The 23,983-nt window shown below is 37.6% G+C and overlaps 1 protein-coding gene across 2 annotated transcripts in view; it reads left to right on the plus strand.

The window, feature by feature from the left end:
* The first annotated feature begins 208 nt into the window (after positions 1–208).
* LOC122001560 overlaps positions 209–23,983 on the plus strand; it is a 47,077-nt gene continuing 23,302 nt past the window's right edge. For both annotated transcript variants that reach the window (XM_042556365.1, XM_042556364.1), the window contains exon 1: positions 209–458. The gene's annotated coding sequence lies outside the window, so the exon portion shown is untranslated. The remainder of the gene's footprint in view (positions 459–23,983) is intronic.

The raw sequence follows: 23,983 nt of genomic DNA on the forward strand, positions 1-23,983 counted from the left end.
GTAATAAATAGTTAATAGCAGAATAAAAGGAGAATAAAAGGCTCAGCTGGGAATTTGAACCTGCGGCCTTTGGCTCGGTCAAATCCCGGCTGACCAAGTGATCCAGCCACCGGTTCTATTTAGAAAAGGTAGGAAATTTTATTTAAGGAAGTTAACAGAATACCGGGTTATTAAAAAGAGAAACTTAAGGCTTAATTTTCCCGTGACCAAAACCTAATCCTTTTCCCTCCCGATCCCTTCCTCTCTCGCGCGACAAAGGCAGCTCGGGCGGAAACAAGCCGCGGCTAGGGCACGATTCCGGCGGCCGGCGGGTGGCTAACTCGGGGTGGTTCTTCACCGTCGTGATCCTTTCGTCGAGGAGGGTCGGTGAGCACGAGAGGAGGCCAGAAATCTCAAGTTGCCCGAACCCTAGAAGCACTAGAAGGTTCCTCCTTCGGCTGTGAGTCAAGGAAACGAAGGTAAGCGCTTCCTCACCTGTAGTAGAGTAGCTCCGGGTTCTCGTTTCTTCCTTGTTTTCGAATTTTGCTATGGGGATTTCCGTTTAGGGCTTGTTGCCGTGAGGTTGATTTCTTGTGAAACCTGCTGCCAAGAATCTCAAGGAAAGGAATTAATTGGTTTGTTAGGCATATGTTTTGGTTTCTACAGATTTCGGATTTATGCTGTAAAATTCTATTTGGAACAGCATTCACTTCCTTTGTTTCCCTGCCGTGATGTTCTTGTAGGAAGATGAGAAGGGGTTTCATTGGGTTTGACAAATAGTTAGGCTTCTCAATTCTGATAGCAAGCAAGTTGATTTCTTAGGTTGCAAATCAGCAAGTTTTATTCCTTTTGTTATAAATTCAACAGGTTAGTTAATTTAGTTTTCCTTAAACAAGTTAGCTAAATTCTGTCATAGTTTTTGGTGCTAGTTACTGGCCATTAACAACCCTATACATATATATATTTAGCATCTGTTTAGACCCTTTTGCACTATGTAGTGGCACGAACAACCCTTACTCCAAGTACATAGTTAGTTTTCTGTTGAGATACATAGTAGGTTTTAGTTTTGTTCATGCTAAGCAATTGACATGAACGGCAATAGTTTTGGGAGCGACAGTTGAAAGAAAATAGAAGTGTAGAATTTTAGATTCCTAAAAGCAATCTAGTTCTTTTCAATTTGCAGTTTAGCAAGTATAAGATTTAGTTTTTCTTACCGTGTAGTTTTAGCTTTCCTCTTCGTGCTCAAGTTCCAGATTTAGTTCTCTTTAGTTTTCCTTTTGTTAACTTTGTATCTAAGTATAAGATTTCAGTTTCAGATTTAGTTTCTGATGCTTTCTTAATTAGTTGGAACAGCCTTGCCTTAAGCTTGCTGGTTAGATCTTTTTATGCATTGGGCAAGAACAGTCCTCATTTTTAAAGTATGCAGTATATATTTTTTTGGTTAAGCTAGTATACAGATTTTAGATAAGCTTAGTATGCAGATTTTAGATAAGCTTAATATGCAGATTTTAGTTAAGCTTAATATGCAGTTTTTTGTTTAAACTTGTATGCAGATTTTTGTTTAAGCATTGCAGTGTTAGAATTTATTTAAACACTTCAGTTTTGTAAGAAGCATTCTTATAAAAAGCAAGATAAAGAAAAGTATAAGAAAGATAAAGAAGAGAAGAGAAGATAAAAGGAAAAGGAGTTTTATAAGAGATCCCAAAAGTCAAGACTTTAGGGATTTTGGCCACCTACAGCTTATTAAAATGCCAAGGCATTTAAAGAAGTAATTAAGATTATAAGTATTTCACTTTTAAAGAAGAGGCTAGTACCATTAGAGGGTTGTCGTTAAACAAATCGGTGTCGATTTCGAGGTCTTGTACTGGTAGATCGAGTATGCTCTTTTAGGATTGGTGGTGGCTACTACCCCGAGGACGCAAGATGGTACTACGCTGGGCAAAAAGTTGATTATTATTTTGAAGTATTATAGTGTAAGTTTTGAACAAGTAAAGCAGGTTTTACATAAACATAAAGTATTAAAGATTAAGTTAGAACAAATGAAATAAGTTTCATATGGTTCTAAAAATCGATAAGTTAGTTCCTTATTCTACCATGTTTATCTAGTAGATGAGTAGTTTTCATGTTTACCTATTACGAGAAGCGGCATTAACTATTAGAACTATATGAGTAGATTCCTTAGCTTTCTTTATTAGTTTGACACATGTTATTGTTGGTGCGGGAAGCATCCATGAGCAAGTTTGATAATGGCGAAGGATTGATTAAGGGTTTTGTTTCTGACGGCTTTGTTGAGTGTTTGAAAGTCCTAGCTGGTTGGGGGTGAAAACCCTAGGTGGTAACCCTAGGTCTGAGGGGTGGTAACCTAGGTGGAGAAAAGTCCTAGGCTGCGGTTCGGTTGAGGGAAGGGAAACCCTAGGGGTGGTAACCCTAGGTCAAGGGGGGTAACCCTGCGGAGAATCTTGGCGGTGCAGGCTTGATCTGGGGGTGGTAACCTGGGTGGAGAATCTGGTGTCTTGTTGAAAAGCTGGACTAGAAGTGTCAGAGAAAGGAGTCGGTCGATCCCGAGGATCGCCTTCGTGGCAACAGTAAATCGTCTGGTGAGTAGGTGAGGGCGTGTTCCGGTAGAGGGGAGCGGTAGGCGTCGAGAAACTGGGAGTTTCAGGAAACACGGTGGAATCCGAGACGATTCGAATCATGTCAACTTCGTTATTATCATTCGTTATGTTTACGTTCTTTGCTTGCTTCGGGGTATGTGTTTGGGACTAACACATTTTGCGAGAAACAAGGTAGAGACAACTCTGATGAGCGAGCTCAATAAAGGCGCCTCCGTGGAGCTTTGGAGGTGTTGGAGTGTATCTTCAAGTTTTGTAAACATTAAATATAAAGAATCACGTTTGGTCGAATTATACACATTTGTTTGTAGTTATTCGATTAATTTATATTGTAGATAACATGGCATGTGGTGTCATTATCACGAAGATAAGATATCGATGTTATGCCATATTATAAGCGATGCTCGACGAAATGGAAAGAACCGTTAGAAGGTTAGTAGTGTAATTAGGTATCGGTATCTTGGTATAATTTACAACACATAGAAAGTGTGGGACAGTTTGAGGTTGTTTCTTTTATCACGATTTTATAAAGCAAGACCTCGATTTATTATGGAAGTGTGTGCTCTTAATTCTAATATAATAACAATAGCGTATATTTGATATTTCTTTTAATTTATCAATGGGTAATTTGGTTCGATAAATCAATAAGCTTGATAAGTTGGAAAGTATGTGTGTGTTGTTGAGAAAGCCCGTGTCCTAGAAGATACTAGGTTGAGAATGTCTCAGAAGCTCATAAGGATTGTGCGTATTAGCGCTGGACTTGGTCAAGCGGCGATTACTCTTGAATATTAAGCCAATTTGTCGTTAACTCCTTAATGTGGACATTCGATATCTTGGCTCTGAGGGGCAACGCTCATAACCAAAATGTAATTTAATGTAATTTGGGATTGAGTAGGCAGTTCGATGATAGTTCTCTAGTGGAATGAATTATCATTGTAAAATTAAGTTAAGGCGAACACGGGATCTTAATTTTGTCGGAGACGAAACAATTCCTCCTCTGGAATCTATCGTAGCCTCTTGTTGTGAGTTCTGTACCCACCTATACCCACCCTATTCCCGCGTAGGCCAAGCTAGCTTGGAAGCAAGTAGCCGACCTGGATATAGCTTGAATTGTTGAGTACCCACAAGCGAACTTGACCAGTAGGGTAGGGCGGACCAAATTAAATTAAAAAAAATTTAATTTAATTTTATTATATGTGGAAGATATAATTTAAAGAGAATCAAATTAAAATATCTCTCTTGTAAAGATCTGAAAGATTAAAGAAGAGATTAGATCTCTTTCCTTTATATAGAGAGATGTTTGATTTTCTCTTTAAAAATTATTCACATGTTGAAAATTAAAATTATAGAAACCTCCTTTTATATGAAGAGAGATTTTAAAGAAATTTTATTTTTAAATTCCGGAACAAATTAGGAAGTTTTAATGTGATTAAAACATGTCAATCTTTTCCGTTGATAATGGCCGACCATTGGTTTTATTTGGGAAATTTTATTTTATTTTCTCAAATTAAATCATAAGGAAATTGAAATTTTATTGTAATTTAATTTCCTAATTTACTGAAGCGAAGAATATAAAAGAAGGGGTGAGGTGCGGAACCTGACCTTTATTGTTCTTCTCTCTTTTCCTTGGTTTGAATATCATCCTCTCCCTCTCTTCCTGGCTGAATAACTTCACATCCCTCTGAGTTCTTGTGGTGGCGGGATCTACTTGAAGAGAAGAAGAAGGAGAGAAAGCTAGCATCTCTTGGAGCTTGGTTAGTATTTTGTTTCTTCTTGAAGTTCTTCCTTTATTGGTGAACCTTGGAGGAGAGAAGGGTGGTTGGTGGTTTTCTCATCTCGGGTGAATCGATGTAAGTTAGAAAGAGGAATCAGGTAGAAGATCGAGGTTTTTCTACAAGGTATAACTTAGTAATTTTTATTTCATCATCTAGTTGTTATGGAAATAATGCAATCTGAAACTACATTCTAGAATTTTGAATATGTTTTTTTGTGTTCTTTGTTTTCTTTTTCCTTGTGATTTGATTGTTCTCTTTGGTTTAACTAAAGTTATTTTAGGAAATTAAATATTAGCTTTCTAAGGTTTTTGTATGGGGTGGTGGTGGCTCCCATTATCGAGAAGAGAGGCCATTTTGCCTGCTTGGGACAATCGGGAACCTAGATTAGTGCCGGTAATATTTAATGGAATTTAATAAGGAGACTTGGGTCGAGCGTGTAAAGTTCGCATGGGGAGATCAGTGAAGCCCTAAAACAAATAGATTAATTTTGGATACGCGTGTTGTTAAGATGCTGAGCGATCCAAATTTAATTTAAGAACACTGTAGTAGGAAAGGTTGAACCTTTGTCTGGTACATGCGGTGGAACCTATAAGAGTTTTCAGAACAAGCAATTGGTGATGGTTTGCCTACGTATTTTGGTATTTAGTTTAATTATGCCAGCCATAACATAATTGGGGTTAATAGTGGGATGTCTTTAACTTTGTGTGGATCGGGGATCAACTATTATTTTAGTTATTATGTGTGTGTGATTGGACCATGGACATGTCAAGGGGCATTTAAATAATGTTGTTGTGTTCAATCTGACGGGGAGGCATGGTTTTAGTTGGTTATTTTGATCTGAACCATGTACATTCCTTTTATGGAATATAGGATCAAATGTAAAATTACATTTATGTATGCGGAATCGAATCTTATGGCGTGGAACCTTCCCCAGGACGGGCGCGGCGGAACGGCAACACAGATGGATCGCGGTGGTGGAGATGGCGGCGAGACTTGGGATGACCTGACTTGCAGGAGGAACGACTAGAGATAAAAGCCGTAATGGTTGAAAATTAGTTTCTCGCTTATATTATCTTGTGTGTGCGTAGTTAGTAAGTAAAGTGGCTAGCATAGTTAAAATTCCTCGTTTATAAATAACTGTGGGAGAGGGATTTAAATAAATCCCATAAATGGTCTCCATTCTTGGTTTTAAGTGATCTGAAACAAGCTTCTTGGCGTTGGCTAGAAGTGCCTTAACCTCCATGCGCGGATGAGCTTGTTTGTGGATCACTAGAGCGAGACTTCCGTTTTTGGATGACTATAGGAAGTTAATTAGGCGTGTGATCTTCCAGCGGAAGGGCGCATAATCTTATTAATGGACTTAGTGTCAAGTAATGGTATACACTTAGACACCATCCTAATAGTATCCTCCCAACCCATTGTTTGTGACGTGATACCAACTATTAATTTTATTTGTCCGAGAGTTGGTTGACAATAATAAAATTAATGAGTTTAAAATCCTCCTTTTCTGTTGGAATTGGCCTCGTCCACATAGTAGCACTTGTTGTGTTGCTGGTGTTGGTTATTTAAAATAGTATTGTTTGAGGAATCGATATTATTCAAATTTAGAGTTCGACGAAAAGTTATTTGTGATTCTTAGGATGTCTTTCGACCACTTGTCCATCGTACTTGGCAGAATGAACTTCTTGGACGAACTACATGAATTTGAAAAGAAACACGGACATTGTTCTTCTTCTTTGAAAAGCTATAAATATATCTTGTTTGAGGTGCCGATGCACCCTCTTGGTGAATCTACCCAGGAGGGTGAATATCATAGGAAATGGGTAAGCGAGATGAGATGGCGGCGGTGTTGCATTTGGCTTCAATGTCAAATGTATTGCAACATCGGCATCAAAGATTTACTGTGACATGATAATATGAATGTCGAGAACTCTTTAATTAAATGGAGATAAGACCCTGAGCAAGCCATGAAAAGATAATAATGACCGCGTACAGAGGGTACTCTGTGAGGATCATATCCTAAGATGATGGCTTATACGAGGCGAGATCTGAATCTAGGAGGAGAAATTGATGGAAACCCGGATAGATATGATCCTCAGCGCTTCTAGAAGTTTTGGCCGGTTTACTTTGAACTATATAATATGAATAAGAGGGTTTATTCATTAGGCGGAATTCTTGACGAGAACTTCAAGCGGCGAGAAGGATTATTTCGTCATAATGTAATTCTATGAAAATGGTTCTGCTTCTAAGCAGAAAGGAAGAAGAAGAAGAAACAAAATTTGGTTGACGAAGAAAGTGAATAAATCTCAGTGGGATTTAAAATTTGGAATGAAGAAGCCCAGGGAGCAAGTGCTTCATGCAATAGCAAGCCGGACATTGGAGGCGGGCTTGTCCTCGTAGGAACCAAAACAAAGGTATATCGTACTCTAGTTGTTGAAACATGTTTAGCCGTGTTGTCTACCGGCCTGGTGTTAATGAATCTGAACCCTGTGATCATCTGCGATTGCGGGGTTCGAGCTTAGGCGACTATCGAAGGAGAAATTACGATCTACGTAGGCGATGCTACTAAGGTGGCGGCATTGCGATGGAGGCGTCTATCTTTAGTAGAAATAAATTTGATTTTAAAATTGTTCTACGACGAGTTTTAGAAAGTAATAAAGAATTTATTTCGCCTAAACAAGATAGACGGATTTGCTATTCGCTTTTCGAACGAATTATTAAAAGAAATAAAGTGATTCTACCGGTAGTATTATATAATATACTAAATCAATTTCTTCCAAAACAAAATAATATGAAAATTTATAATCTCATCTCTAACTCTCAAAGAAAAGGCTTTTGAAATGAACATATCTTGGCATCAAGGGTCTCATATGATCATTAACGAAGTGCGGAGGCTTATGAAGTTCAGACGAGTCGAAAGCGAGTTGAGTTGTTAAGATTTTTTTGACAGGTAAAACCAAAAGTGCCGTATAAGCAAGGTATATAGGGTTAGAGCGAAGTGTTGTAGAGTTGGCCAAACTTTCGGGCATACTGCCACATGTATGTCTGTGCAAGAGGGGTTGAATGAACTTAATTGCCTTTCATGGGCATGATTTAGTTTGTCAGATATGGATATTTTACCCAGAAGCCATCAAGGAGCTGATAAGTTCGAACAAGGTGAAGGCTGGTGATGTGAGAGGAAGCGACTGGTAAAAGTATTGAGACACGACGATCGATTGGCAACCCCTCTTCTTTGAGAGAGTTTAGGAATGCTTATCCAGGTCGCAATGTAGTCTCGCAATATTGCGGTACCCCACCCCAGCGATTGGTAGAAGGGGGAATATGGTTCACGGATGACTGTGACATGATGATTCGCATGTCATAGCTGGCACTATAGACAACAAAAGTGTTTACTAAATTAGTTGAAATCCTTCGCGAGAATGAATAAGGCTAATATCGGTTCGTCATTCCGCAGTCAAACCGTCGTCAACCGACTTGATAAGTTAGAATCTAATCATGTGTTGTTAGGATATCCAAAAACAAAAGGTGGTTTATTTATAGTCCAAGACGGGAGTCAGGTATTGTTACAGCAGCTACGCCCACCCGAAGACATATATGGATCACGAATGTAAGTCGCCCGTCGTGTTTGATGACATATGAGCTACTTGGTCAAGCGACAATCTGCACACAGAGGCGCAACATAGCGATACGATACATGACCATGCATGCTAGGCCTCGCAGGTCGACGGTATGCGTCGCTGGGAGAGTCTTCACGATCACCCTGCAAATCGAAGGTGTTGATCCCCAAAACCCGTGAGCATCTCACGAAATCTTGAGAAAAACCATTAGAACATTGGCCTGACTCTCACTAATAATCGAGCATAGAGTCGGGAGCTTAGAACACCAACGGTGTAAAGGCCTGGCAGGATCTCAAAAGGTGGACGAAAGTAGAACCTCAAAGACTTATTGTTGCGCTAAAGTACAAGAGAGAGATTATCGATTATTATGAACTTTTCACCTTTCACGGTGTAGTACATGCTAAGTCAGGATACTTTATCACGTTATGGATTATACGAGATTTGTGAAATGGATGTCAAGGAGTTTCCTAATGGAAGTCTTGAAGAACATCCGTATATACTGAACGAAGTTCGTTAGTGAAAGGCAAGAGAGGATCTAGTGTGTGCAAGCTCAATGCTGGCTGATCGGTCCATTTATGGAAGACTTCTTCAGGCCCATATTGGAACATCACCTTGAAAGTCGATCATGGATTTATTAAATCCCACAGGAAGTGTTGTTATTGATAAGTATAACGAGAAACTATTCTACGTATCGATTATTTTGTTTGCAATGAGTATCGCACGCAAGTAATGTTGTCAAGCACGATTTGATATAAGGACTCAGGAGATGCCAACATTCTTGGGATCGAAAGTTATAAGGGATCGTGTAATAAAAAGAATGTATGCTTGTGTAGTCCCGATAGTATATACATCTACTTTGCGTTTTATCGTTCGAAAGGTTTCTTACCTTTAGACATGGTAGGGTAGTGTGAAGGGTCTCCGAGGCGTGAATAGAGATAGAGGACGTACGTGGCGCCGTTCCTTCCTTGTCACTTCTATAGTATGCCTATGTACGCCCGTATGCTGCTACGGACGATATTTGTTCACTTCACGTATGGACAGATATCAGGGAGACCAAGGCATCGGGCTGCTGCGGTATATTGATTGGAAGGGCTAGATTATGCTAGTTTGCTGTTATACCAACCGATGCATTCCGCTCCTGCCCCACGGCATAATACCTATCGATTTCAATCAGAAGATAGTGATAGTCTACAATGTGATGATAAAGTCGCTACTATCGTCAGGCATGTGTTTACTTTCAGAGAGCCAGGCTAAGCCGTTTCGTGGAAGGGTGAGAATTTGACTCAACCGAGTATCTGAGCATCTAGTCGATATATGAACTAGAGAGTGAGGCAGATATGTGGGAACTCTAAACTCTTAGATTGATTTTGCCAATCATCAAATGTGCATATAAGATGCCGAGCTTGCCAAGGAACCACAGGCTCGTAAAGGCAAGTAAATATAGGAGGCCCGTACGATATCTGAGATATAAATCGCTAAGCGTAGCTAAGGTAAGTTATCGCTAAGATATGCTAAGCTATTGGAGTTTGCGCATCCTTTCACTAAGGCTTTGAGCTCCAGATGGACCCGTGGGGGAAATGGGAAGAGATGTGGCAGTGTATATGGCGGCTTCATTCATTTAGTAAGTGGAGAGATGTTGTGTGTATCTCTAAAGCAAGTTTTGTAAACACATGCATTTATTGAATAAGGAGAATCACATCGGTTTAATACATTAGTTAGAAGAATTCGAGTTGTTTAATTTATCATACGTATGGTGGCAGCAAGTCATACGTCCGTCTCTCACGAGATCGCATGATAGATTAATGTTATCGGTCATTACCAGAGTATATATTATTAAGCGATGAAGCGGTAACGATATTTCACCGCGAAAATACAAAAATTAGCCAGGTGTGGTAGTGTACACCTGTAATCTCAGCTACTCGGTTTCGACTAACGTAATTAATAAAATTTCAAGCCGTACAGAGTGTGTAGTAGTGAGGTCGGCGCTTCTTTATAATCTCTTGATTTTAGTAAAGACCCCCCAGTACATTATGTGACGGAAGCGCCTAATCCAATATAATATAACAACGTAACAACACGTATATTTGATATTTTATTATTTTAATTGCTCAGTGGGTGAGATTCAACGAGAAGAGATGATAATAGCTGCCCAGTCAATAAGTCAACGATCACTTAGAAATATGTGTGTTGAAGCTAGCTAGGTCCACCGATACTAGGTGTGAGGTCATAAGGAGGCTCATATGATGCGGGATACTAGGGCTGTACTAAGATTTAAAGGGCCGGTTCAGACATGGCGTTGTACTTTCGAACTACTTGGACTAAGATGGACCTATAGCCGCGAAGTTGTCGTTAACGGTAACTCACACATTGCACAGACTACATCACTTGTGAGACCATAACTCACAAAGGCCCAAACCCAAAAGATGCGAATCTTGGTATGAATTATCATATCTAATGTAATATACCGGGAGGACAAAACAATTAGCCCTGATCCTGTCTCTTCTATATACAGTAGATTCTATAGCCCCTATTCACTACATGGCCCACAGACACTTGGCCAAGGCTTAGGGCGGACTGAGGTATCAACAAGCTAGTAGGTACAACAATTATCAAAAAAAGAAATTTAATTTTAATTTTTATTATTAGGTGGAAGAAATAATTTTTAAAGAGAATTAAAAATAAAATATCTCTCTTGTAGAACAGATCTCATTATCTATCTGAGTTAAAAGATCCAGATTTTGGAATGTTGATATTTATGTATTGTCTCTTCAAAAATTCATTGATAAAATTAAAATGTGAAACTTCAACCATTATCAACCACCATGAAGAAGATTTTAAAGAAATTTTATTTTTTAAATTTGGAGGAATTGAATATAGGGTTTTGTAAATTGTCTTAATCATCAGTCTAATTTTTTCCGTTTCGTATTTGAGTTTATTTGGGGAAATTTTATTTTATCACCATCATCAACGTTAAGGGAATTTTATTGTAATTAAATTTCCTAATACTAAACGTATAGCAAGTGAGCAAGTGAGAGTTCCTGGACTGCATTGTCTTTGTTTTCTCTCTTCTCCCTTGGCTGAGCCATCACGTCATCTCTTCTTCTTCGTGGAATACTTCATCTACGTCCCTTCTGGAGTTCGTTTCTAAGGAAGAAGAAGAGGGAAACAGTTAACATCTCTTGGAGCTGTTCGCATTAGATTGCTTTCTTCTTGGTGAAGTTCTCCTGTCCTGAGGAGGAAGGTGGTGGTTGGGTGGTCTCGTCTTCTGCTCGCCGCTGGCCAGATTTGAAAATCTACTATGAAGTCAGGAGGTTTTATATTAAACTAGTAATTTTTATTTCCATTCCTCCGTACATGCGCTGATTTACGGAAATAAGAAATCTGAGGACTATTTTAGAATCGAATATGTTTCGATCGATTGTTGTTGTTTTCCTTTTCCGTGATTTATTGTTTCTTTCTGGTTAACCTGTTATTTTTGGAATTAAATATTAGCTTTCTCTAGGTTTTGTCTAAGTCGGTGGTGGTATTGTGGTGCTCCACAACATGTCACGCCATGCCAAGACGATTATGGAAGTATAATTTAATTGGATTATTGGAACTAACTAGGTGGGGAGTTAGCGACAGTCAAGTCAAACCTAAAGAACAGATAGATTTGGATCGAAGCGTTATAAAGCGATCTCGATCCATCCAATTTAATTTAAGAAACACACATATGTGAGGCTAGGAAAGTTCTGAACTTTGCTGGAAAATTTTGTACAAAATGTTCCGAGTGCGATTGTTTTCGGTAGCCAAGCGTGAACCGGGACCAGCGGGTCACGGTAGCACCAAGGGTAGAGGTGGGGCGCCTGATGTCGTAGCCCTGCTGTGAGAGGTAGGTAGGCGCCAGAGGCGCTGAACGGAGAGTCTTGAACATTGCGATGAGACAAATACGACGATCAAATCCAAGACTTAGATCTCATGGGTAGGCGAGGCCTTGTGAGACACCAGCCCACCAGGTCTCTATAAGGAGCGAACAAAGGGTCAGCATGCAACTCACGCGAATGAACTACTGTAATCAAACTCGAAACACCGCTGACGCTTCCTTCGTAGCAACGCTAGTAGTCCCAGATTCTGCTGCTTTATTGTTGTCGGTATAATTTGTTAGTTCTTTCAATTATAAATATCTTATTGTAAATTTTACGAGCTTATAGTTTGTTGCCGCAGGCGGTCGGATCGGACCTTGACAGACGCCCGGAGTATGGGCTCAGGTAAAACTTCTTGTCGCTGACATTCGTTGCATTCCTTTAGTATATTTGCTTTATTACGATTAAAATCCCGATTGAATAATAAAACTTTTCTTCACCCCTCTAGCCGCGTCTCCAACAATTAGTCGTCGGTAGAATTCATTTATTGGTGCAACCACCGTTCGAGCATTTATTTTGTCGTTTTATAGAGGTTAAAATTAACATTTTGAAAAATTAATTTTCATCTTTCACGTTGGAATTAACAAAATATTGCGTTTTCAAAATTGTGGTAATATTTTTAATATTTTTAATAATATTTATTATTTTTTCCGAAATTCACGAATTACTATCTTTATTTCTCTCTGCTTAATCTTAAGCAAGTCTAATGGAACAAGAGTTCAATTGTGTTTTTTTGGCCTTTAAAATGCCCCCAGCTCTTCTCAGATTTGGAGATTGAGAGGATGAAGGGTATGTCGTCACGATCGTCAGGACAAACCCAGCTCAATTGTTGATCGGTGGCACCACTACCATAAAGGGGACGGACGTAACCTTATCAAAGGTAGAAGAAGCGCCAAAGCAACGTATACACTTGAATAAGAATAATCGTAGGCAGGCCACTCAGTGCCGGGTGGAGAGTCAGAGTCGGTTGACCTACGAAGGTATCACCTGATACGAAATAGGTAAGCATGTTTTAATAAATAAATTATTGTATCACTAATTACTAGAGGAAGGTGTTGCGTTATTTGAGGAACAAGCAAGACGAAGAAGCAAGGCAGACATGGAGGTCAATCGGATGAATCGGGACGAAGAAAAGAGCTACAGCTCTACGTACTAGCGAACATTATCGACAAGTGCGAGTTCGGAGATGAAAGCGAGTGTAGCCCGGCCACGCGTGACGCGTTCGAGGGCCTAAGCCCAACTTGTAAGTGCCTTACACGAAACTCAATTAGCGATTTAAAAATATAGTCCCTTACTTGCTAAAAGTTTACAAATGATCCGATGTAGAGTTAAGTCGCTCGAAAGGGTAACCCTTAAGGATTAGGATTGGTGAAGTTCAAACTCAAGTCCAACAACAGGAAGAAAATTCCATTGAAGCTCAATTAAAGAACTCAAGGACACGCGAATATTCTTGGGCTCGAATCGATCCGATTCTTGGAAAGCAATGGCTGTCGACTCAACAAAATCGGACTTGGATTTAAAACTAAAATAAAATACAAATCATATTTATCGCTAGTTAATAGAAATAATAGAAAATTGTCCAAGATTGGTGCCAAAATCCAACTTAGTTAATCGAGTTGGAATTGGTCACTATTGGGTCCCCAGATCAAGTCTATTATCTTGATGAAGATATATCGAGTATGATCGGGGAGCTAATAGAAAAACAATATTAAGAACATAATTCAAATTAAAATTCAATTAAAATTTGAAATCAAATTCTAAATTCTAAATTCGAAATTAAATAAATCAAAAATTTTTAATTCAAAAATTATTTAAAATTCAAAATTCAAAATTTAATTTAAATTTGAAATTTAATTTAAATAAAAATTAAATTCAAATTAAAAATTCAAATTAATTCTAAATTTAAATCAAATTCAAATTAATTCAAAATTCAAATTTAATTTAAATTAAAATTTAAATTCAAAATTCTAAATAAAAAATTCAAAAATTCTAAATTCTAAATTCAAATTCTAAATTCATAAATAGACGGTGGTGGATCCAAATCTGCGACCCGAAGGCGATCCGACTAATTTACTAAATGAGTAAAACAAGAGTAGATTCCAGGAAGTAATTAAGGATAGTTTTAGGTCAGTTTAACTTTAACCACAAGAGTTTTGGATGATGATGTACGTTAGGGAAACTTGGGCATCGCGTCTAGGAAGATACGGCCTGACTGCATTTGGCCAGTGGGCCCGTGACTGAACTACCCTTAAATGGATCCTAACTAGTTAGACCAGGGTTTAGTATTAAGTTTAATGGGTAGGACTATTTGGGAAACCTCGAAGACATGGTTACTTTAATGAGTTCCTTGTGACTCACCATAGCCCAGAAGTTTATCCAAAAAATGCTTACTTGTTGAACCCAAAGCTAAACCTGAATCTAACACAAAGTTAAACTTTACCCCAAAATTCAACCATAATTCATCTCACAACAATTATAGGGTTCCCTGATTGACAATTTAGATCGAGTGAGATGACTAAGGAATTAAAAGTTCAAATTCAAAATTAAATTCGTAATTAATATCATGTTTTTTAATGAAATCAATTTAAAATTTATTTGAAAAATCTTTTTAAAAATCATTTCAAAATCTTTTAAAATTTATTTGTAAATTCTTTTAAAATTTATTTGAAAAATCTTTTTAAAAATCATTTCAAAATCTTTTCAAATTTATTTGTAAATTCTTTTAAAATTTATTTTAAAAATCTTTTTAAAAATCATTTCAAAATCTTTTAAAATTTATTTGTAAAATTCTTTTAAAATTATTTCAAAATCATTTTAAAATCTATTTCAAAAATCTTTCAAAATCATTTCAAAATCATTTTAAAATTATTTCAAAATCTTTTAAAAATCTATTTCAAAAATCTTTCAAAATTATTTCAAAATCTTTTAAAATTTATTTGTAAAATTCTTTTAAAATTATTTCAAAATCATTTTAAAATCTATTTCAAAAATCTTTCAAAATCATTTCAAAATGATTTTAAAATTATTTCAAAATCTTTCAAAAATTTATTTCAAAAATCTTTGAAAAATCATTTCAAAATCATTTTAAACTTAATTTCAAAAATCTTTGAAAAATCATTTTAAAATTATTTCAAAATCTTTGAAAAATCATTCCAAAATCATTTAAACTTTTTCAAAATATTAATCAATTAATTTCAGAATATTATTCAATTAATTTCAAAATATTAAAAGGGTTTAAAAATCTTTTCTTCTCAAATCATATTATGACTGCAAATGTTAACTCCAATTAATTTTCACTATAGTCTTCAAGTTTAATATTTACTAATTTGAAATTCAAACTTATATTTTCAATAATCTTAATTGACAAAGTTTATTTTATCTGACACTTACTCATAAGCCAAACATGCCTGAAAACTTAGAATGGGTGAGATGAAAAATTCAACAAAATATAAAAGACCCATTATATTTTTGGACTCTAGGACTCTAGGACTCATTATAGGGATTCATGTTTGCATTAGTTAAGGGGGAGTGAACGGAGTCAAACTAATTATCAAGTTTCTATTGAAGAGCTTTTCAAATTTAATTAAATATCTTTTGAAAAAACTTTTCAAATAGAAATATTTAGATTTAGCATGCTTGTAATTTAGGGCTCTGATACCTAATCAAATCAAATTTAAAATTTAATTAACTTGACTCATACTTGGACTTAATGACAAATTGAATTTAACTTAACTAAACATTTAGCTACTCCCTCTTTGCTAACAAAAGACTTTAAACTAAATATCTTTCAAACTTGAGAATGTTTTTAAGCTAAAATACTTAAAACTTTAGCTACATTTTCTAACTTTTACATCTTTTCAAAATCACCCTTGAAGACTCCTTCAAAAGTCAAGTTTGCAAAAGGCTTAGCTAAGTGATTTTTATAACAATGAAAATTAAAAGCTAAGTCAATGTTTCAAAAGAAAAATTCTTATTTTTTAATTTTTATTTCACTTAGCAAAAAGTTAAACAATGAAAATTAATTATAACAAAGCTAAGTGTTATAAAAGCTATTTCAAATTTTTCTAAGTATTACTAGTGTTTAAAAATTTCAAATTTTTTAAAAAGGTGATAAATTTTCAAATCTTGTCTACTCTTATCCCTCTTTAAAAAGTTAAGCATCAAAATAACTTGCTCTTCTGAAAAATTCAGACTTCTTTCACAATGGTATATTTTGATATATGGCAAAGGGGGAGATTAGGAAAATTCAAAAAAAAAAAAGGAGGGCTTTTATTAAGGGGGAGTTTAGTATTACAAAGTTAAAAGTTTCCAGCTTAACTGTGCTTGCATTTAAAGTTTACTTACTTAAGCTTGGTTAAAACTTAATGCATCTATTTGTTATCGCATGTTTTTTCTTAACTTTGAATTTCTTGTTGCCATAATCAAAAAGGGGGAGATTGTTGGTGCGGGAAGCATCCGACGATCAAACCCGAGTTTTGATAATGGCAAAGGATTCAAAGTTAAGGGGTTTTGTGATCGGCGACTTTGTTGAGTGTTTCGGAAAGTCCTAACCTGGTTAGGCGGTGAAAACCCTAGGGGTGGTAACCCTAGGTCCTGGGGGTGGTAACCCTAGGTGGAGAAAAGTCCTACTGCGGTTAGGCAAAGGGAAAAACCCTAGGGGTGGTAACCCTAGGTCATGGGTGGTAAGAAAGTCTGGCAAGTCGGTCGATGGCTTGAGCAAAGTCTAGGGGTGGTAACCCTAGGTGGAAAGTCCCGTGTCGCGAACCGTGAAACTAGACTGAAAGCGGATGTCTGAGAAAGTCCCAAGCATGTGAGTGTCAAGTCCGTCGATCCACGATCTGGAGGATCTGACAGTAAATCTCAGTGGAGTAGGTGAGGACGTGTTCTCATGGGGAATAGTAGGGGCCTGTCGACCTAGGTTTCGAGGAAATCGCGGTGCATCCTCGAATTTGTCAAACTTTCATTATTATCATTCATTATGTTTACCTACTAACTTTGTTTGCGGTATGTGTTTGGGACTAACACATTTTGCAGAACAAAGCAAGTTACAACTCCTGGATGAAGAGGCGCCCATGAGCTTGGCCGTCGGTCTGCTCGAGGAAGAAAAGAAGGTCGGAGGCGCCTTAGATGTAGTTCAGGGCGCCTTGTGGTCAAGGCGCCTTGGGTAAGGCGCCTTGGCCTGAATGGATGAAGTTCACCAAGTCTCTGTGATCTCAGTGACTCGACGTTTAAGGCCTGAAGGGCTTCCGCCAACACCCCTTTATAAGGGGTCTCGGCGGACACGAATAACGAACTCAAGCAACCCGCTCAAGTGCTTCTAGAAACACGGAAGTCTTTCGTTACAACTCCCGACAACCGGAGCTTCAGATTCTCGCTACTTTATTGTTGTTGGTATAATTTGTTTTAGTTCTTTCAATTGTAATATCTTATTGTACATTTTACGAGCTTATAGGCTTACGCCCACGAGCGATCAAGGATCGCGCCTTCGAGTAGAGAGTCGCTTTAGGCAGTAAAACTTCTTGTGTCCCTCGTGATTGCATTCGTTATTTCACTGTATATTTACTTTGATAGTTTTCCGATTCCGATCAAATAGCGCCCGCTATTCACCTCCCCAGCTCTGCCTCGATCCAACAGTTATGTTTATGCTTTATTTCTTTTTAGAGCATATAGTTTCTAGTTCTTTTCGTATACACGCACATTCGTGATTTTGTGAGTTAGATAGCGCTTACTAAGCAAATTTTGCTTATAGACTACACTTCCTCTTACTGCAGATAAAGGAAAAGAAAAGATTTAGCAAGGAAGGCGACAAGGTGGCGCGGATGGTGTGTGATGCCAGGACTATGGAAGCCTTGGGACTTAGTTTAAGAATTTATTAAGATTGCCATTTATTAAGAATGTATTAGATGAGTCATTTAGTCTTCCGCTGTTAGTTAATTGTAGGTTTTTATTTTGTTTCCGCTATTCATTACTTGCATGATTTGATTTCATTAAACTGCGTGGTGATGTTATTCCTTTTGTGTGTTTGATATGTGTTCCAGCCGCCTGTGGCTGTGTATATTATGTTATGTATTAATGATTATGGTCACCGGTACAAGGGAGACTCTGCCGGAATTTTTCGGTAGGGTTTCCATGTGATTTTTAATCATACCGGTTAAGTTGAGTTAGTAGTTAAGTAACGGTCATCCTTAGAGAGTAGTAGTAGTAAGAAGGGTGGTCGTTACATCATCCTTCTCGCTAGCTGTGTTTTCCACTCGATTTCTTGTGTTCCTAAGCTCCTGTACACTTAGACACAAGGATCAAACACAACAGGACCTAATTGAATTAGTTGACCACATCAAAACTATCTCGGGGTACTAACAATCTCCCCCTTATTGATGTGCATCAATCTAAGTTCAAGTTAGGGTTAAAAATACAATAATATAGTAAGCAATGAATTAAACAATTTAATTGCAAAAATAAATACAAGGATAAAATTATGGGAATTAACCAAGTTAAAAAAATAAAAGAATGTCCTGACTCCCCCTTAACTTATACATATTTCTCTCCCTTTGATCACATAAAAAAAAAAGAAAAAATAACATAAATAGGTAGAAAATTTTGATATAAATTTCTAGGGGAATATAACAAGAAATCTTAGTTTAATGGCAGAAAAAGTAAAAGTTTTCAAATTTCTATTTACTTTGAAATTTTAATTTCAAATTCCTTTTAACAAATAATATTATATTTTATTACAAAAAAATAATATTTTCAAATTTTAAGTTTACAAAATAATTTTTAATTTCAAAGTATGCTTTTTGTTAAAAAAAATTACTCAATAGAAAAAAAATTAAAAAAAATTATTTGTAGCTTAAATCATCGAATAGTATAAAAAAATTTAACTCGGAATATAAACAAAAAAAAATTATTTTTTTAATTGAGACAATTTCAAAAAAGATGAATTTTAATCTAAAAAAGATTTTGGAACCCAATATAGGTTCCTACCTACTGGATTTATTGTAAATTTTAGAAGTACATAGTTTCTAGGGATTTTCTTAACCTGTACCTGGTAATTTCTAATGTACCAGTTCATTTTATCATAATTTCAAATTTTTTATTTTTGATAACTATTCGAATTGAAACATACATAGTCATTTTCTAATTTTTCTAGTTATGCTTTCAATCTATCATTTTCTATTCTTAGATTATCATACATTATTATGGGGCATGAATTAGCTAAGGTTAGTTTTATCTTAGCATTTTCTCTTTCTAGTTTTATTAAACCCTTGGAGAATACCTTAATAAATCGAAATGGCTTTTAAGGAGGTAAGGTGCGTACCATACTTACCTCGTGTTCTGATGCTCCCATTTCATCGCAGCTTTCTTTTGAAGCTCCTCCCCCTTCATCAATGCTCATCTCTAAACTACTTTCATCTTCTTCTTGGTGATCAGTCAGTAGGGCTAGTCCGGCATAGGCCTCGATCTCGGGCTCGGAGGATAAAGATTCCTCCCATGTTGCCTTTAAATTCTTGAGCTTCGATCTTGTTGGTCTTTTGCCCTTGTCTTTCTCCCTTTTTAGTATGGGGTAGTCATCCTTGATGTGCCCTTCTTCTTGACAATTGCAACATTGAATTTTTCTTTTTCTCCGAAAGTCCTTTTTCATCTGTGACATGAATTTATTATATTTAATAAATCTAATAAATTTTCTTACCATTAATGCTACTTCATCTACGTCGATAGATGCCTCGGAGTCTGAATCTAGTCTGCCCTTCTGAGCTTGCAGTGCTAGGTTTTGATTTGGTCCCTTTTTTATTCTATACACTGAGACTCGTGTAATTTAAAAGTGAAAAAAAGATTTGCTTATGTACTTACCTTGAGATCTATAGAGATATAGTAGGAGTCTACTATAGATGTCCATTCCAGTGTTCTTGGAAATGCATTTAAGGCATACCTTAGCTCGTCCCAATTAGTTACCGTTTCTCCGAGGTTCGTTAATCCGGTGATTAGCTCCTTGATTCTTCCATGTAGATGAGCAACCGATTCTCCTTCTACCATCCGGAGGTTGCTGATTTGGTCCAGGAGCAAATCCCATCTCGCGAACTTTGCTTTGAACGTTCCTTCGTGTAGATCCAGGAACTTCTCCCAAAGATCCTTTCCTGATTTGTAGGTGTCGATTCGGCTAACTTCCTACAGAGGTTGTAACGACCCAATTTTCCCTATTTCGAGTTCTAAAAGTCCATAAAAATATTTGGAAATACATTTAAAATATTCTAGAGATTTTTAGGAGTTTTTAGAGTATTTTTACGTAATTTTTGGAGGTCGTTTAGTATGTTTACAAAAAGAAAGAAATTTTGACAAAAACCGTTGAAGGTAAGGCTCGAACCCGTGACCTCCGGCCGAACCGAACCCAACCGGACACAGCAAACCAACCGAGCTGTGAGCACTTTGTTAACTAAGTATGGAGAGAAAAAGATTTAAAGTATAGTTATATGGGAAAACCCTAGATTTAAAAGAAGCTTAAGTTTTCTTTTCCCCGAACCGAAACCTCTTCTTCTCCTCTGCTTCTGCGTGTGCGACGGCGGGCTCGGGCGGAAGGTAACGAAGGCTTTCTTCCGGCAAACCTTGCCAATTTTGATCCCCTTCATCGAGGAGAAGGTGAAGACGTAGAAGAAGCGCCGAGATTTGAGCTCATCCGAACCCTAGACCTCCTTCCTCTTCTCGGTTGTAAGTCCTAGCAATCAAGGGTAAGTACTACTCACCTGCGGTAGGAGTTGTTTCGGGTTTTCCGTTTTGATTTTTCCTTGCTTCCGAGGCCTAGCATGAACCCTAGACTTAGTATTTGGGCTGCACAGCAAGTTGCCCTTTCCTTTTCATGAGCATAGCATGTTAAGGTCAAGAAATTGTGTTCTTTGTTCATTTTGAATTCAAAGCACGTTGTAAAGATTTTTAGTTTTCTTTTTGATTCGGATTAACCTGCACATCCTTTGCTGCCGTGAGTTTAAAAGAAGAACATGTATGGTGGATTTAGATGCTTTCCTGCCGTGAGTATGAGAAGTTTTTTTTTTAAACCAGCAAGTTGGGTTTTTATTCTAGCATGTTGTTTAGACCTTTCCCTTGTGGTATAATTTTCCTTTGCTGTATAATTTTTCCTTGCTGTTTGCAAGCATGAGCAGTTTCTCTTTACTTTGCTGTTGTGAGCACGAGTAATTTTCCTGGAGTTGCTGTGCAATCCGATGATTTGTATAGCTTGAGCATGTAGTTTGAATCCTTTCACCCTTATGATTAGTACATCAGATTTAGACATGTTTGGGATCTTAATAGGCATGATCAGTTACATGGAGTTTTATAGTTTTTGGACAGAATTGAAGAAAATGGAGAAATGCATGTAATGATTAGTTGTGGTTCATTGTTTCCTTAGGATAATTTCAATGTTGATGCATAGTTTGAAGTTCTAAAATGGATACATTGCTTACTTATGATAAATTGACAGTTTAGATGTATGATGTAGTTAAGTAACGGTCGCCCTTAGAAAGTAGTAGTGAGAAGGGTGGGTTGTTACAGAGGTAGCATGCTCAGCAAATGGAATTCGGCTCACCCATTAGCTTTGAAGTTCTCTTGTTCTTTCTTTGTCCATGAATGCTCCTCTTTCTCAGCTCCTTGTTAGTCCATAGGGGTTACAAAATCATATTTCATAATTAAGAGAATTTCAAAATTCATTTTAAAAATTACCTCCATCCAACGTTTCTATTGTGGGAAGTCTCCCTCGAACTTCGGCAGATAAATGCTCGGTCCGACCATCGTCTTTGTACTTCATTCGACGGTTAGTCCTTCTGAAGTGGTTGGGCTCTGATACCACTTATTGGTGCAGGAGCTGGCAAGAGGGGGGTGAATTGCCTATAAAATAAAATTGACCTTTCTCGACCTTTCAACTCTAATTAGTAGCACAATTATACTAAATTAAATCAACAACTAAAAATGAGAGACAAAGAAATTATTTGGTTACAACTTAGTTGGTTGTTAATACAAGGCAAAAGAAAACACTAAAACTCTCCTTCTTTGAAGACAGAGAAGCCTCTTACACTCGTTAAACGCTCAAAAAGTTACTAGTAAATGAATACAAGAGTTGTTAATTATTTCCTAGGTCCAGGGGTCTTTTTATAGCCCCTGGAAAACTCTATCCGCAGCTTGAAGGCGCCTCCAATGAGGTCCAAGGCACCTTCCATCGGATAAGTTTTATTCGTGGCTAACAGCTATTGAAAAGCGTCTTTAAAGGTTGGAAGGCACCTTCGTACTGTTCATTGAAGGCACCTTCCATACTGCAGATCAGCTCCTTTGTTGATCTCTTCAAGTGGGTGATGCTCCGGCTAACCGGAGTTGAGCTCACCCGAACCCAACTCTGATCTTCTCCTCGAGTAGCCTTCCTCCCTGGCTTCTCGTCCCTTAAACTGTCGTATGTGTCCTTCTAGTCCGCCGGTGTACTCTTCCACAACATCTCATCCTCGGATGCACCGATCCCATCGACTCCCTTGCCATGCCATCCTTCCCACTAGCTGCGTCTTCTGCTCGATTTCTTGTGTTCCTAAGTTCCTGTACACTTAGACACAAAGATCATTCACAACAGGACCTAACTGAACTTAGTTGACCACATCAAAACTTTCTTGGGGTACTAACACGTTGCACCAACATAGAAGTCTAGTTAGGTCAAAGGAGTGACCTGATATCTAGCAGGAAACCTAACTGGATCTGCGGGACCTAACAGTTGGCCGAAGTCCAGTTGGGTCTACAGACCTGACAATTGGTGGGAAAACCTAGTGGACCAAGGAAGAGTCAAGCGATTCTGCATGGTAAGTAAGGTAAGTCACTAGATGAGAATCTTCTAGTGAGGATAGTCCTAATTGGGAACTTTAGGTGCATGTCCAGTTTAGGTTCATTTTGGAAACCTAAACTGAGATCAAGACTAGTTCCTGGTCTTGGAAAGATAGGAACTAATTTTTACTGCTATTTTTATTGTGCTAACTTTGTTTGACAAGGTATACCTTATTTTGTTGGACTAACATATTTTGCAGAGCCGAAGGAGCACAAAATGCCTCAGGTGAACAATACCTGAAGCGCCTTCCATGCGAAGGAAGGTGCCTTAAGTTGGGCAATGGAAGGTGCCTTGGAGAGGCTTGAAGGTCCCTTGGTCAAATAAGGCAGAAGGTTTCGTTGAAGATAAGAGCCAGAATTTGGGGGATAAAAATTGGTGTTGAAGGCGCCTTTCATCCCCTTTAAAAGGGTTACTCGACCAAGGTTTCACACACACTTCTTCTACGAGCTTCTATGCAATCGTGTGATGTTCCAACTGCTCCGACTTCATGTTGTTGCTCTACTACGACGCTACTGTGTTCAATTACTACTGAGAAGCCGTCCAACACCGAGCTCGATCTGTTAAATCTAGAAATATTGGGTAACAAAGTTTCTTTGTGTCACGCCCCAGGTAGTCCCTGTCAGAAGAAATTTCGACAGCATCTCCCCTGTACGGGTGATAATATGAATCCAGAATATATATATCTATACCTCGGTCACACACGGCCGGAACAATACAATACAAATAAGAAACAAACCACGCAGTTTATATCAACATTCCACACAGTTCAACATATAATCAACCCACGCAGTTTAATAAGGAAGGACGATATAGAATCCTCGAAGATATATGTAAACATCCTACTCCACTACAACGAAGAAAACAAATCCACGAAGTAATGAGAAAATCCACAGCGGAAAACAAAAGTAGCAAACCCAAATGTTCAATGTCCACAATACAAACCCACAATACAAGTATATAAGATGCAAAAGCAAAATATAATCCGACAAAGAAACTCCTCACGATAATAGGGCTAGCGACTGGAATATCTCCCAACGGCCTTGGGTTGGGCTCCAATAGTCGTCCATGTTGGTCCCTTGGAGGCCGGCAAGAGGGAGGGGTGAATTGCCCTACAAAATAAAACTCGAACCTTTCTCGGATTTCAACTATATCATAAACACTTGTAAAAAAAATAGAGACTAAGTAAAGAAATCATACACCAGAGATTTACTTGGTTTGCAATCAGAGGATTGCTAATCCAAGGAAAGTAAAGCGT

This window comes from Zingiber officinale, chromosome 7A, assembly GCF_018446385.1.
Source record: "Zingiber officinale cultivar Zhangliang chromosome 7A, Zo_v1.1, whole genome shotgun sequence".
In the NCBI taxonomy this organism is placed as follows: domain Eukaryota; kingdom Viridiplantae; phylum Streptophyta; class Magnoliopsida; order Zingiberales; family Zingiberaceae; genus Zingiber; species Zingiber officinale.